Source organism: Hypanus sabinus, chromosome 6 (assembly GCF_030144855.1).
Source record: "Hypanus sabinus isolate sHypSab1 chromosome 6, sHypSab1.hap1, whole genome shotgun sequence".
Lineage (NCBI taxonomy): Eukaryota > Metazoa > Chordata > Chondrichthyes > Myliobatiformes > Dasyatidae > Hypanus > Hypanus sabinus.
In genome coordinates this window covers 90,906,539-90,910,958 of record NC_082711.1, presented here as the reverse complement: position 1 = coordinate 90,910,958, position 4,420 = coordinate 90,906,539, and positions in this window count along the sequence as shown.

Sequence of the window (4,420 nt, the reverse complement as noted above, 5' to 3'; positions counted from 1 at the left end):
ACGAGCAAGGGAAGAGAATTAGCGGGAAGGGCTAATAATAAAACAACTATAAACTGAGTAAGGATTCTGAGGAAAACCAGACTGTGAAATATGGTGAGAAATTTTCATCCATGTCATGTATCTTTCTGAATCAAAGACGGGAGAAAAAAATAATAGCAAAGCCATTCTGTGTTTACATAGAATAGTCTGCACTCACACAGTCTTCAGATTTTCCAAAAGCATGTCCTTCTGTTTGCAATAATATCCTTAAGCTATTGAGGAATTTTATTTGGGTTCAGGCCACAATAAACATGACCTTCACATTTGAAATCAAATTTCAGTTAATTGCTGCTCTTGTTTAAAGTTGAGACTTCCATCTAGAAATCCAACCTTGCATTGTGATAGAACTTTAACGCTAAAACCCAATTGCTAAGTGCGACTGGGGACTACATGCTAAAATTCTGCAGCAGTTTTATTGCTCTGCGTCCTCAGTGTATAGGTCAAATATACGAAATGAGGAGTTTGGGTACATTTAGTATTGAAAGAGATATAATGGCTATTTTAAACATGGTTTTATGCCGAACTGGACTTCACCAATGGGACCAAAGCGATTGTTAGTTAAAAGGTGTTCAGCCTTAGCTAGTGGTGCTGCAGAGTCCTACATATCATCTTCTGGGTTGGTTCTTTTTTCAATATATCTTGATAAAACCTCCCACCCTATCATCACTTACCTGATGAAGACCCAAGTGTTACAATGACTGAATTATCTGACTAACCAATAACTCCCTAATACCAAAATTTTAACCCATTATCTTCTTGGTTTACTATGCCATTTGCACTCCCCACTTTGATGGGGGCTGGTCATTGAAAGGCCCTTATACAGGTCTCAGTGTGCAAGCCTGTTTTTAGGAGGCAATGCATTCCTTTCTGGGTGGTTAATAGGTGGTTTCATATGTTCCAGAGAAGGAGACAAGAAGTTTCCAGTGTGCCAAATATCCCATTCCTCCATTTTAATTAGTGACAGAAAATCAAAAAAGAGCAAATGCTAGGAATCGGAAATGTACAAAAAGTGCCCTACTGTCCTGCTTATTATTTATTGTAATGCCTGCACTGTTTTTGTGCACTTTATGCAGTCCAGTATAGGTCTGTAGTCTAGTATAGCTTTCTCTGTGTTTTTTTTTTATTACGTAGTTCAGTCTAGTTTTTGTACTGTGTCATATAAACCATGGTCCTGAAAAACGTTGTCTTATTTTTACTATGCACTGTACCAGCAGTTATGGTCGAAATGACAATAAAAGTTGACTTGACTTGACTTGAAGTGCTGGGAACACTCAGCAGATAAGGTAGAATCTGTGGAAAGAGAAGCACTTAAGGTTTGAAATCTGGAATCCTTGATCAGAACAGAGAAGAGGAGGAAACAAGTTGGTTTTCAGTAGAAGAGAGAGTGATGGTTAGAACAAAAGGATTAGCTCTGATAATAGTGAGAGCAAATGAGTTACTGTAGCAACAGGTGAAACTGTTTGGATATGAATAAACATTTTGTCTGGGAAATATATTGTGAATAGAAAGACCATGGGGCATGCTCAGTGGATCAGTCTACAACTTAGAATAGAAAAGGAAAAACTAAGCCAAAATTGTGACAGACAGAAATTGTGAGTTCTGACATGGTGCAATAAATAGTTAAGAGAAATAAAAAGTTTGAGAACATCAGTATTCATTCCTAAAGGCTGCAATGTGCCAAACACAAGATGTTCCTCAAGTTTCTACTAGGCTTCATTGTAACAATGCATCAACAGACCAATAGGTCAGAGTGGGAGGGAATGAAGAACTAAGCTAGCAGGCAATCCAAGTCAGAGTCAGTCCTGTGCAATAAATGCAAGAGTTTGCAAAACAATCTGTTTGTCTTTTCCTATGTAGTGGAGACCACATTGCAAACATCAAGTTCAGTATACTAGATTGGAAGAGGTGCAAGGGAATTACTGTTTCACCTGGAATGTAGTTTCTGTATTTGGATGGTAGGAAGTGAAAGGATGTAAAAAAAATAGATATTGCATTTTCCTATGGTTGCATGTGAAAGTGTCATAAGACAAGGAATAACAGAATGAGGATGGAAGAGTTCTACCTTCCAGCAAGCCACGAAGGCAATGATCCTTTTGAAATGGTGAAAGAGGGTGGAAAGGGGAGTATGTGTTGGATGGCGGAATCTTGTTGGACCTGGTGGAAATTTTTTAAAATGATCATTTCAGTGTGAAGACTGACAGGGTGAAAGGTGCAAAGCAGGCAAACTCTGTTCTTGCTCTGCCCAAGAAGAGAGGGAGTGAGAGTAGAGGCGAGAAAGTGATGAGATGAAGTCAATGCCATAGTCAAGCAGAAGCCATGGTTCCGGATGAAGAAGCTTTGAGAACCTCCTTGAGTATTTTTTCTGACCTTATAATTTCTTGCCATGATGAAGTTTGTGGTAGAATGCCAGTTTTGAGTTTGTGGTCATTAACCATGTGAACAACACATCGGACCCAGCCAGGCATAATTAGGGACTAATGCTCACAATATTTTAAGTTTTTGCAAATAAAAATGGCAGAGGCATTTTTTGTTCATGAGAAACAGTAATTCATTTACTGTACTCCAAACACTAAACATGAAGCACAGTAAAAGTACTTTGCTGTTAGTCCTATGTGTAACTTGCCTCACTGAAGCAGAGCATCACCCGTTGTGTCCCGTAAGTCTGAAACCTGCTGCCATTAGTGGATTCCAAGCGAGGTCTCATCGCTCTTCGCCTTTTCATCAATAGGCGATGCTGACAGCACACTCACTTCAGCACCTGTGGCACATGGGAACCAAGCAATGTCATTTTGCTCCCAAAACTCCAGCAGTTTCAAAGTGACTGCATTGGCTCACGTGAACAATAACTCTGGAATTGTCTTAGAGCATCAAGGTTATCAGTGCAAGTTTTCACAAATAAAAATGGCAGAGGCATTTAATGTTAATGGAAAACCATAAGAACTCATTTATTGTACTCCGAGCACTGAACACAAATCATGGTAAAAGTACTTTATGTAATTACATCATCACATCAAACCAGCCTCTTAAAGTGAACCCCAACTCAATATCAGTGGCTGTGAATTATGAACTTCTCCACCAATTATATTACCCTACAACATTAGCCTAAGATAAAGATGTCAGTTCACTTATACCAGTGGTAGATTTGAAGGGTTTTGATGGCACCTCTCCTCTGATTTAGAAACATAGAAACCCTACAGCACAATACAGGCCTTTCGACCCACAAAGTTGTGCCGAACATGTCCCTCCTCAGAAATTACTAGGCTTACCTATAGCCCTCTATTTTACTAAGCTCCATGTACCTATCTAAAAGCCTCTTAAAAGACCCTGTCATATCCACCTCCACCACCGTTATCGGCAGCCCATTCCACACACTCACCACTCTGAGTAAAAAACTTACCCCTGAGATCTCCTCTATACCTACTCCCCAGCACCTTAACCTGTGTCTTCTTGTGGCAACCATTTCAGCCCTGGGAAAAAGCCTCTGACTATCCACATGATCAATGCCTCTCATCATCTTGTACTCTTCCATCAGGTTACCTCTCATCCTCCTTCGCTCCAACGAGAAAAGGCCAAGTTCGCTCAACCTATAAGGCGTGCTCCCCAAGGCAACATCCTTATAAATCTCCTCTGCATCCTTTCTAAGGCTTCCACATCCTTCCTGTAGTGAGGTGACCAGAACTGAGCACAGTACTCCAAGTGGGGTCTGACCAGGGTCCAATATAGCTGCAACATTACCTCTCGGCTCCTAAACTCAATCCCACAATTGATGAAGGCCAATACACTGTATGCCTTCTTAACCACAGAGTCAACCTGTGCAGCTGCTTTGAGCGTCCTATGGACTCGGACCCCAAGATCCCTTTGATCCTCCATACTACCAAGAGTTTTGTGGAAATGACTGGCAGTAGTCAATGTCTGAGCAGCATTACAAGAGAACTGTTGCTTTCAGATGTCTTTTGGAAGACTCATTCTCTCATACATTTCAGTGAATGAGCTGACAAAGATTTCAAGACTGACCCTTGAATGTGCATGCACGTAAGTGTTGTCTGTGTGCACAAGTTTTTTGACCCACCTTCCTCAATACTGCAAATCTCTTAATGTTTTAGCCATAAAAAACAATACCCTGAAATGTTCCTCTCCAATTTTCGTAGATTTCTTTTTCCTCTAAATATTCCTTTAAATCAACCAAATTACCCAAGAAGTCCTCTCTGCCTACTCAAGTGGTCTTTCATTCCCCAATACATGAAATGTATGCTGCGTATTTTAGCCTATTTCTTGTTTAAAATATTTTATTCCACTTCTTTATTCTGTGATTTCATCTATGATGAAACTTAATTAAAATATGATTTTCTTATTTGTTTTTCAGGTTGTGGACCTTGTTGGC